Source organism: Tursiops truncatus, chromosome 2 (genome assembly GCF_011762595.2).
Source record: "Tursiops truncatus isolate mTurTru1 chromosome 2, mTurTru1.mat.Y, whole genome shotgun sequence".
NCBI lineage: Eukaryota > Metazoa > Chordata > Mammalia > Artiodactyla > Delphinidae > Tursiops > Tursiops truncatus.
Genome location: NC_047035.1, coordinates 156,905,757 through 156,917,965, shown reverse-complemented (window position 1 = coordinate 156,917,965; position 12,209 = coordinate 156,905,757). Strand labels below are relative to the sequence as shown.

Sequence of the window (12,209 nt, the reverse complement as noted above, 5' to 3'; positions counted from 1 at the left end):
CCTGGGCCACCCGCAGGATGACCCATGTCCCTCAAACCCACTCTGATGTCCAGTCACGGTATGCAAGAAGCCACCCCTCTCTTTGTTTCTACAACATTCCAGAAAGGTACAGCGAGGGCAAAAGTTCCAACAGAGCAAAGCGGGAACAGGAGCGGGGCCTGGGTGTTCGGCACGCCTCCCTGGCCTGTGGCCAGACAGGGAGGGTGAAAAAGGCTTCCCAGATTACGTGCCCCCTGCCACAGCAGCACTCTGCACAGTTTCCAAATTATTCCACCGTCGGCAGCTGGCTTCTTCCTACTGCACTTCTGAGTAGTGGTATCGTCATTCTATGGCCAAGAAGCTGGCACAAAGGACGAAGGTCCTCAAACACACCTGAAATGGGAAGGAAGTATTCCTAGTGGTTCATCTTTAACACGGGCTCTGAGCTCCTTTCTAGCAAATTCCAGAGAACCAGAGACAGCTGGAGGCAGAACACGAGAGCAATCACGGCAGCCTGCGGCATCAGTGCATCACCACCAAGGAGGGGAGGCAGAAAGAACAGCACATCTAACTGAAATCAGCAGGCGGTTCTGGAACCAGATCCAATGTCCCACACTGGAATCTGGCCAAGCTACCGGGGCAGGGTCTTTAGTCCTTGCCAGACATACCACGGGGCTCTTTTTTTTTTAATAAATTTATTTATTTTATTCTTGGCTGCATTGTGTCTTCGTTGCTGCGCACAGGCTTTCTCTAGTTGCGGCGAGCGGGGGCTACTCTTGGTTGCGGTGCGCGGGCTTCTCATTGCAGTGGCTTCTCTTATTGTGGAGCACAGGCTCTAGGCGCGCGGGCTTCAGCAGTCGTGGCACACAGGCTCAGCAGTTGTGGCTCGGGGGCTCTAGAGCGCAGGCTCAGTAGTTGTGGCGCGTGGGCTTAGCTGCTCCGCGGCATGTGGGATCCTCCCAGACCAGGGCTCGAACCCGTGTCCCCGGCATTGGCAGGTGGATTCTTAACCACTGCGCCACCAAGGAAGCCCACCACGGGGCTCTTAAAGATGAGGAAGAGTCACTTGCTTGCACTCTACCAAAGGATGCTCTACAAGAGGGCCAGCGTGGTTATGTGGAAAGAGCTCTGAACGAGGAGGCCAGAAACCATCGCTCTGGCAGCACATCCGCGTAAGTCAGCTCTGTGACCTTGGGCCACTCACTTAACTTCTCTGGACCTGTTTCTCCATCTGGAGGTCAAGAGAACTGGACCAAGATCTCTAAGTTCTCTAAGATCTTCCAGTTCTAATGCCCGGTGACTCTCATGTTAGGGAAGCAGACAGTAAGACAAAGAGAGCAGCAGCTTTCAGCGTTTTTTTTCAGCAAGAGAAACAGTCAAGCTAATGCATTGCTAACAACTCTGCAACCACGCCGGGCATTAGCACTGTGGCACCTTCTCCGCTGGATGAGGGCAGCCACCTCCCTGCGGCTGCTCCCACGGGGAGGCCATACTTGTGTGATGTGATTTCCAGGAAGGCACCTCCTCCCCATTCCCGCTGTCTAGCAAGATGTCCCCCGTACACATAGTAATAACTAAACAGCAAACATTTGGAGAGCTCACATAACATGCCAGGCACTGTTCTAAGTGCTTTGCGTGCATCGGCTCTTTAATCCCTACGAGAAATATGTGAGGTAAGTACCAACAATATCCCCATTTTCCTGATTTTTCTTCCGGCCACACGGCGCGGCTTGTGGGATCTTAGTTCTCCAACCAGGGATCGAACCCGGGTCCCCCCGCCCCTCCCCAGCAGTGAAAGCGCCGAGTCCTAACCAATGAGCAGCCAGGAAGTTCCCCCCATTTTCCTGATGATGGAGGCAAAGAGTTGAAGTCATTTGCCCAAGGTCACACAGCTTCTAAGTGGTATAGTCAGATGAAATCTCAGGCAGGCAGGTTCTCAGGTCTTCACCCATATTTTACACTGCCCCTCTGATGGCAGGATAAGATAGACAGAGATTATTTTCCTTCACTATTAATGGGCACCCCCATGCAGTGGGCTGTTGTCTACATCAAGAGTATGTGGCCCTGTCTTAAACAACGTGGAAACACCAGACGGATCAAATCATGATGGAAAAGACAGACAGACCCGGGTCTGACTTCCTGCTCTATCTACTTACGTGGTCTCCAGAAATTTCTTATTTAAGTCCCAGCTCAACTGTAAAACGTGAATAATAATAGACACTTCAGAGGTTGACTGTGAGGATTACAGAAAACAAGGCTCCTAGAAGTCCCAGCTAGTTTCTAAATTATGACAAAGTGAGAATAAGTATATTTAAAGTCTCAAAGGGTAGCTACAAATGGCTCTAATTTTCAGGTTCTGGTTTTAGCGTTATCAGTCTATTAATTTAATTAATTGACATCTATTTCAATTAAACTATTTAGCATCTACTGACACCTATTATCTATTGAAATCTATTGCCATCTATTTCTTACTATTTGTTGGGAGTCGTGAGACTTTTTTTTTTTTTTTTTTTTGGCCACGTGGCTTGTTGGCTCTTAGCTCTCCGACCAGGGACCGAACCCAGGCCCTCGGCACTGAAAGCGTAGAGTCCTAACCACTGGACCGCCAGGGAATTTCCGGGAGTCATAAGACGTCTGATTCCTACAGGCTGTTTCTAGATTGAACGAAGTTCCCATAACAGTCTCCTAACAGAAGGGCAGGCTGTGGACCCTAAAAGATGGGGAACAGCTCCATAAGTGAGACTCTGCTGTCTCCCTAGCTCCATCACTCACTCAAAATTATACCCTCTGCACCTCAGTTTCTCCTTCCACAAAATGGATACAATTTCTGCTCTTACCTCTTCCGCCAACATATTCTGAGCTCTTACAATAGCATGATGAGAGTGGTAATGCCTAACATTTACATAATCCCTAACACTGGAGCATTTCAATGTAATTTAAAAAGGCTTTTCATATGCCTTATGATCTTATTTAGGCACCCAGACAGCAGATTTTTGACAGCCTTGAGGGTATATTGATTAAATTAAGCAAAAAGAATTTTTTGCTCTTCAGTGGAAAGATATAAAAAAACTGAAATGTATTTTAAAATGTGTATATACATATGTGTATGTACATGTGTGTCTACATATATGTGCATCTGTTCCCATTTATGCACATACACACACATATAAATGTATGCATTTAGCGCATCAGTTCTGTAGCCTTCAACAAGGACGAAAACACCGCAGCCATCACACCACTGTATTTGTTTACAAATATCCTTGCCTGTGTTTGGATTCCCCAATGATACCTACCTCATATCTGAATCCTATAGTCAACCCTATTTTTAAAATATTTATAAAAGAAAAATGTAAATGGCTAAAAAAAATGAATATTAAATCCCATTTACCAAATTCCATATATATCACTATTTTAGAAAAGATTTCTTTCACTGTATATTTCCTAAAAACTTCAGACCAATCACCTAAGACTCTGACCTCAATTTTTTTTTTCTTCTTTTTCTTTTTTTGCGGTACGCGGGCCTCTCACTGTTGTGGCCTCTCCCGTTGCGGAGCACAGGCTCCGGATGCGCAGGCTCAGTGGCCATGGCTCACGGGCCCAGCCGCTCCGCGGCATGTGGGATCCTACCAGACCGGGGCACGAACCCGTGTCCCCTGCATCGGCAGGCGGACTCTCAACCACTGCGCCACCAGGGAAGCCCTGACCTCAATTTTTAAGCTGACTTTCAGGACAAAAGTCAGTGATATGGCTTTAAAATGGTAAGTTTTTAAACCACCCAAGGATAACCCTGGACTTCAAATATGTAAAATAAAATCTATTCACCAAATTTTATAGAGTTTAAACTAGATAATGAGTCATAAATAAAACTTCACTGAAATCACTTATCTACCCATATAAACAATGCCAAAACCATGTCGAAAATAGAACTGACACAACCTAAAGTTTAACAGAAAAGAAACAGTGAACCTTTGGGGTATATTTATTTCTTTTTCTGTATTTGCCATCCTGGTCTATCCTAGGACTCCTTGTACTTAATCTTTCATGCTGTGAAATACCCTCCAATATAAGGCTATTCTGATTTTTTTGAAATATCAGACAAGAAATACATATACACACACACATATATATTCACATACACATAGAGAGATATATACAGATACAGATATCAACTCACACAATCTGTTGGAATCATTTAAATAAAATTTATATAAATCATTAGCTAAGTAAGTTTACTGAAGAAGGGAGAAAACATTTGCCAAGATATATTATTAGAGGAAATTAAACCACCAACCATCCACACAAGGGCTGAACTGCCCAAACACAGAACCAGATTAGCTGACAGAGAGCTAGCAAACGGAAATAAGCATGTAAATAACTAACACTAACACAATGTTTCTTCAACTACTCTAAATATCTACAGAGTAATACATACAGTATAAAAGGTGGTAGGAACAGCCAGACTGGATGAAGTCAGCCTTGTTGTTATAGGAGAATCATCTTCGCCTCTGCCTCGTTTTCCAGGATGCTCCCTGCCCCCATTGGTTGATGGACCTGTGTGCGCTGGGTCATGAAAGCCCACTAGAAGTCAGCAGAGATTTCTTCCTCGCCCTAATCTCTATTGAGTCAGCTCCTGAGCCCAGTGTTTCTAACTCCGTATTATCACCTGAATCTCCTCCACCCACTCCTCCCCTCCATGCTCCCCACCATGCCTTTAGCTCAGGGCTGGACTCAGGAAATCCACAGGAAGTGGACCTCACAGTCAGAGTCAGGAGCGACAGAGGTAAGCTTGGTGCCGTGGGGTCTCAGAGGGAAGGGCCCCCACCCCCAGCAGGGACAATGGAGGGGGGGAATCCTGAAGGAGGGGGCATCTCAAACTGAGGCTTAGCCTACTGTAGCAGGAAGGAGAGGGAAGGTGAGGCAGAGGCCTGAATCATCTGTGCAGCAATCATCTGTTCGTTCTGGAAGAATGAAACTGAACTTGGGGGGTGAGGAGGTGAACGCTACACAGCAAGATGGCAAAGTGGAGGGGAGGGGCTGTTTACAACGGAGCTTGGATTCCATCAAGCAGGTGACTTCCCAGAATTAAGGTGGGGAGGGTCAAATCAGACATGCATTTAAAATCTCAGTTGCACAGTGTTACTGGAACAAGGCATGAAGAAAGGGAGTCAGTCTGATCATAAGAGCCACACTTCACATGATACTTGGGAAGCAGAAACCGCAGGCAGGGAGTGGCCCCAGAGGTTCACGGTCACTGGAAAGATAAGCCAACATGCCTGGTCAAACTAGTTTGAATATCCCTGTTTTGTACTAAGGGATACCACCAATTCCCTTTTCCTCCCATTCATGGCATTCTGTAAGCAATGCCCAAGAAATTGATAAAAACTCATAAAAGTGCATTGATTCTGGATCTCAAATCAAATTTTAAAAATGTGGCTGGATTATCAGCTATGGACAAAGCATCATGGGAAAGCCACTTGGAAGCATCAAATGTATCCCGTTTTGGCTGTAAAGTCACGCTGGCATGAGACCAGTTTTATTTCTTATACACATGCCCACTGTTAGGATGAAGTAAACAACGACCAGCAAATAGTGGTCTGAACAAAGCGGAGTTTACAGTCAGATCCACGGGGCTCAAAGAAATGGAGAGGCCGAGGTATAGAGCGAAAGAGGAGAAAGTCCACCAAATTCAGCAAGATTCCAAGGTCAGATCTCTGGTAGGGCCAGAGGGACGAGCATCAGCTCGTGCGTGTGTCTGATGCTTTCACTGAGCCTGGTGTGAACAGGTCCAGGATGGGCTGTTGTCAATTTTCCAACAGGACTAGGGGCCTTGGGCAGATACACCCACCCGTGCATGCTCCAAGCCTGACAAGACTGTGACTTTAATCACACACACAGCACAATAACCACCACCAAATAACTTAACTGCATCCCTCAACCTGTTTTGCTCGAACTGCACATTTTTCCCAGAATTAAGGGAACTTTCAGCAAGGCTTTTCCAGGGGAGCGAAGGGTTCTAGGATCCTAACAGATAGACCTGCCTCCCTGGTTGTTATCACAGGGCCTCCAGCCATTCCTCTTCTTACTTCCTGCCTGTGTCCTTAATCCCGACACTACCTTTCCAGAGGAGAGTCTCTCCATGTTGGAACATCATCTTCCAGGCAGATCAGATCCTTCAAAAGCTGAATTGGTGCCTGAGAAACTCAAGTATCAGCTTTACCAGCTCAGCCATTTTCAGTCATTGGAAAAGTGGTTTTGTTCGCCCTGAATCGATGAATTTCTATTGATGCGTCTGTTCCTCTAACACACACAATAAACTGTCACTTGGCAGTGATTTAAAGAAGCAAACGGGCCAGGCTGCCATCAGAACAAAGCTGCAGGAGCAGAAGCAAGCCAGATTTAAATGCGTTCATTTACAGAAAAGCCTTTCTCTGAAGGCTAATACTTAATTCAAAACCAGCTGTCCTCTCCTTTGGGGGCTCAAGCTGCCTGCCTTCCCTCTAGTTAATCTGTAGGAGAGAAACATGTCTGTCCAAGATAACCAGGAAATCAAACTACTGTAAGAAGTGCCCAGGCCTCTGGAGCCCGGCTCTCCCCTGGTTGAGGTGCTGACTCACGCTCCCCCCAGAAGACCCAGCCCCACCACCCTGCCGGAGATCCATCCTGACCTTGGCCTTAGCGGATCCTGGGCTTTGGCGTCTGCCGCCTTCAGCAGCCCTGACCCCCTTCAGATAGTGGCCTTGTCACTGAGTCCTGCTGACTTGACCAACCCCTACGCCAGCCTCTCCAGGCCGGAAATGGCCATCACTGCCCCTACTTCCCCTGCCACCCTCAAAAAGCCAGGTTCTCGCTCTTGAACCCAGCCAGTGGCTGGTGCCCACTCCCCACTGATCGGAGGATGGGGTCAGGTCAATTCCCCTCTCTTAGTATAAAACCCAGCTCTTCAAAAGGGACCACATTTGAGTTTGCTTCTCTAAATGAAGCCTCTCACCTAAAGGAAACGTCATCTGGTGTGTGTGTGTGTGTGTGCGTGTGTGTGCGTGTGTGTGCGTGTGTGTGTATGTAAGTGTGTGAGTGTGCGTGCGCACGCACACATGTGTGTACACATCTTTCCCTACTCCCGGACACGTGAAGAGCATCTCTACCCCGCTGGGAGGTGAGACCTTGAGGCCCTAGAGCAGCTGTTCTCAACACTGACTTGAATGCAGGTAAGAATCTCGGGTTGGAGAGGGGCTGCTTTTCAAAATTTCCCAACGGCCACCATAACCTCCAATTCTAACTCAACTGGTCTAGGATGGAGCCTGGGTGTCAGGATGGTCGGAAAAGCTTCCCAGGTGATTTCAATGTGCCACCAGGGTTGAAAACCACTGCTTTAGAGAGAAGAAGGCAGAGACCGTCAGCTGAGACTCCTCAGTGTATTCAAGATGGAGAACATGCGATTTAAAAGCAATCGCTACCCAGGCTCCTCCCCCAGGGAAGATCACCTCTGTAGCCGACAAAGTAACCATTACAACAGCGTGTGGAATCCTGGTGCCATGTTTCATAAGCACAGTAACTCTTTAACCAGTCTGAGCCTCGGTTACCCCAACTGTTAGGAAAAGGGCTACTCTAAATACATCTGTCCTGTTTCTTCCATCTCCCATATTCCAGCTTTATGCAGCCCCTTCATCCCCCCATTTCAATACAGACTGTCTATATATTTGCCTTTCTACTTCTCCAAAAATACTTTATGTGTTGCCTTGAGATTGGATTTGGGTAGTGCCTGCCCTCGAAGTAAACAATACTACAGAAACGATAAACTCTATAATCCAGTGCAGGGTATGTAACACTGATGATGTGATATTCCATAATGCAGATAACACTCCCTGCGTGGGACCTGAGCTAACCATTCCACCAGGGAAAGGTGGTACTGAGCCACACAGACCCTGCCCCTGGCCAGTCAGACAGCGTCTCTCTCTGCTACATAGTAACTGTCTACCATGAAGCCAGCCTCTTTTTATTCCCTCTGAGCTTGGTTTAATATCCACTTTCAAGGAGGAGATTCATTTTGGAACTATTTTCAGAGCAAGAAAAAAGACATCCTTAAGGATATATTAGCTACATTACTTAAATCCAATGAAATACGTAAATCTCTCACCCTGCAATAAACGCAACACGTAGGAGGGCAAGCAGTCTCCCAGATGGGCCTCCCTGGATGAAAAATAGCCTGGAAATATACAAACGACCAGGGTATATGACAGAATTTGGAATAATGCAGGCCTGTCTGGGACCCTATCTACAATGATTTAGCTGTGGAAAGTACCAAAGGATTTTTTAATATGTGTTTTCAGAAAATTTTAACATCCAGCAAGCCCAGATCACAGCTGAGCTGCTGAGCTCCAGACCTCCATGGTCAACTGGTCAACTCCACCCAGCCATTCCCAAGACCAGCATGTCTGAATCAGAACTCATCACCTGCCCTCCGGCTCCTGGATTTCTGATCTCAGCTAATGGGGTCGTTACCCACCCAGGTATCCAATCAGAAACCTGATAGTTATCCTAGAATCCACTCTCCCCTCAATCCTCCCCTCACTCTTCCTGAATCCCTAAGTCCTGGAGATTCCATTTTGCCCCTTGCATCCCAACACACACCTCCTGTTTCAATGCATTGCTTCCCCGACGCCTCCAACGGCTGCCTAACTGCTCCCCCTAGAGTGAGTCTTGCCCGCCCCCCAATCTATCCTTCCAAGTTCAGCAACAATAATCTCTATGAAACAATCCTTCAAGGCTCCCCTCTGTCTAGCGGATAAACTGCGGTATACAGCCCCCCCGATCCAGCCTCCCCAACCTCAGGTCTCCCACACCTCGCCTTGAACCCTCCACCTGGTCCAGTGAGCTATGTGGAGTTCCCAGCACACCAGCCTGCCTCCCCATCTCCTTTCCTCTGTTTGCACTGCTCCTTCCTGGTTGGAATATCCCTCTGCCTTTCTGCCCTCAGCGAAATATATTCATTGTCCGGACCCACCTCCTCCAAGAAGCCTACCCTCACACCCCACCCCAAAGGGAAAACTGGGCAGCCCTACTCTTGAGCCCCTGGTCAGACCTCTCACACAGTATCTGCGACGTTACTGCACTTATTTAGCTCCTGGAGGGCAAGGATTGTATCTTGTCTTTTCAACCTTGGTTCCAACTGGTGCGTAGGAATTTACTAAACATCAGTGAAATGAATGAATGCTTCAATGGCGGCTTCTGACAGCAGTTTCAAAACTATCTTCCTTACAACTCACATACTTTGCTTCCGGCTGCTTATAACCTGGAACGGCTTCTTACTCCGCTTATAAATCCTTCGCAGGGGACCGAAACAAGAAATCAGTACAGGGGATACAGCACCTTTTATCCCCTGAAAAATCATTTCTTTGTCTTCCATTCCTGAAAAAAGGGTCACACTTCAAGGCACGCCAACAGCAGAGAGTGAGAATTATCAAAATAAGTGATTCCCAATCCCTGGTCCTCCCTTGCTTTTATTTTTTCTTAATTTTTATTTTTTATTGAAGTATAGTTGATATATTTATTTTTTAATTGTTTTTAATTGGCCACACCGCACAGCATGCGAGATCTTAGTTCCCCCACCAGGGACTGAACCCACGTCTCACGCATTGGGAGCGTGGAGTCTTAACCACTGGACTGCCAGGGAAGTCCCCTCTCTTGCTTTTAAATGCCCTCTTGCTGGAAGTGTGTATTATTTGAATGAGGCACAGGGTGGAGACACTACTTAAAGCAGAGGGAACAAGGCATGAACGAAGACTGGCTTATGAAGTCTACACTGCTGCCCTTGCCCATGTAGATGCAAGATAACACTGAGAATAAAACTGACTTCCCCGGCTTTGTGGCTTCTAAGCCCATAAGGGAGACACATGAAAATAAAGGCACCATCCTTGACTCAGCATCCAGCAGCCCCTGTGCCCCAAGGTAGGCCCTCTGGGGAAGCTCTGAGCCCACCCAGAATCCCATCTCAAATGCCAAATATCTGCAATGTGGCTACAACTTCATACACAGCCAATATCCTCTTCTCTGAGTGCCGATTTCATATTGGAAAATGAACAATTTAAATAAATGTTTCATTAACATACTGTTTTCCGGCCGGATGCTAATGTACTTAGAGTAATTTGTTTTCCCAAATTCTCCGCCACAGAATCATTTCATGCAGTCCTCACAGGACAACCTGAAACTCTTCAGGTCCCTAAGAGACAACCTAGAAACCAACCAAACAAATAACAGAAAACCCTTGGACTTAAAAGCCATCGAGACCCACTTGTTCTAGAACACACATCACACACGCTGCAGAACAGGAAGATCCGGACCACCTCAGTGGCGCTGGGTTTGTATTGACGGCAACAAAGCACTGTTCCGAGGGCACTGTTGGTCCCCAAGACACAGAAGTGGGAGACGTGGCTTACTCAGGAAGAATGCAGAGAGTGTGACATCTTGTTCTGAGGCCCTGTAAGGCTTGTTCCCATTTTTCTTTGCTTATCTGATTCTTACTTTGTGCTGATTCCAAACCCCCCAAATCTCAAGGATACTTCTAACATCTTTCACTAATAGGAGAGCTTAAAATCTTCACAGCACAATGCTCAGATACACCCCAATCACGCAAAAGCAGGTCCCATATAAAGGTTTGTTCCCCCAAACCTTGTGAGACACGGGGGAATGGCTCGATCGTGAGGACATGGGAAGCAGCCTGGACACCACGCTAACGGGAGGCCATCTTTTGGGTGGATCCAGCCACATCAGAATGGTTCTCTGTGGCACCAGTGGGCTGGAGGCATGATTTTGATTTGATTCTGCGAAACTGTGATTTATGAGAAATATATATTTGGTCACTGAGATGACCAAAAAATATTTCTCATATATATATTTGGTCTTGTCCACAGTTCCTGACTCACGGCTCCCAAAAACCTTTGGAGTTTCCTAAGTGTTGAGAGAGCCAGAAGTTTCTTTGTTATGTGAATGAGGTGACTTTTAGAAGCACCTAAGGATGGGGGCTGGTTGCCAGGAGAACCAACCACGTGACTAGAGGGTTGGGACTTTCAGTTCCATCCCCCTGATTTCTGGGGAGGGGAGAGGGGCTGGAGGTTGAACCAATCACCAATGACCAATGATCTTTATCAATCACGACTATATAACGAAGCCTCCATAAAAAGCCCAAAGGACAAGTTTTTGTCCCTTTTTGCAGAGCTTCCACATTGGAGAACCAGAACGCTTCTGCATGCCACCGCGCTGCCCCACGGTCCAAGAGGACAGAAGCTCCCTTGTTCGGGACCCTGCCCTGTGTATCTCTTCCATCTAGCTGTTGGTTCGCATCCTTTAATATCCTTTCAGAATAATTCGGTAATCTAGTGAGTAAACGGGTTTTCCTGAGTTCTGTGAGCCATTCTAGCAAATTGATCGAACCCCAGGAGAGGGCCCTGGGAACCTCTGACTTATAACCAGTTGGTCAGAAGTACAGGTAACAACCCAAGCTTGAGACTGGAGCCTGAAGTGGGGAGCGGTCTCATGGGACTGAGCCCTTCACCTGTGCGATCTGATTCTGTCTCCGGGTAGACAGTGTCAGGACTGAGGTGAGCTCTCGGACACCCTGCTGGCAACAAAGAATTGTTTGTTGGTGTGGTAAAACCCTGAGCCACACACCTTGGAATTGGGTCCAGGAACCCCATCCAGGTTCTATCACACGGGGAGCAAAATCAAACTCAGTGAAGAGGTGAAGCAGGTAACCAGTGAGCTCTGGCACTCTCTGGGTGCCAGGTGCCAGGTGTGTGGCAGAGAGCAGGAGACCCACCAAAGACTGGAAATCACACTGGTGGGGCGGGGGAGGGGGGGTTACCTCCCTGGCTGTGCCACATCTGAGCTGCAAGGCGATGGACAAGTGACTTCCATTTCTGAGCTTCACCTCCTTCTTATAAAATAAAGCAACAACAACAAGAAAACAATAATAGTAATGGGGGCCAGTGGCAGTGGCAGCTACCCTTTCATTGAGCACTTACTATGCAGCAGGTGCTGAACAAACACTTGCTAAGCGCCATCTCACTTAATCCTGAGGACACCTGGGAGGATACTGTTAACTCCAGTTTATGGAGGAGGCTCAGAGCTCAGGAACCAGCCCAAGGTCACCCAGCTGCAGGGAGTGGCGGGGTCTCGGTTCAAAACCGAGTCCATCTGACTGCCATGTTCTTTGGAAAGAATAACAACCTAAATGA

At 47.3% G+C, this 12,209-nt stretch overlaps 1 protein-coding gene across 2 annotated transcripts in view; it reads right to left on the bottom strand.

Moving 5' to 3' along the window:
• CAMK1D (calcium/calmodulin dependent protein kinase ID) overlaps positions 1–12,209 on the bottom strand; it is a 417,170-nt gene that overhangs the window by 239,887 nt on the left and 165,074 nt on the right. The gene's annotated exons all lie outside the window — the stretch shown is intronic.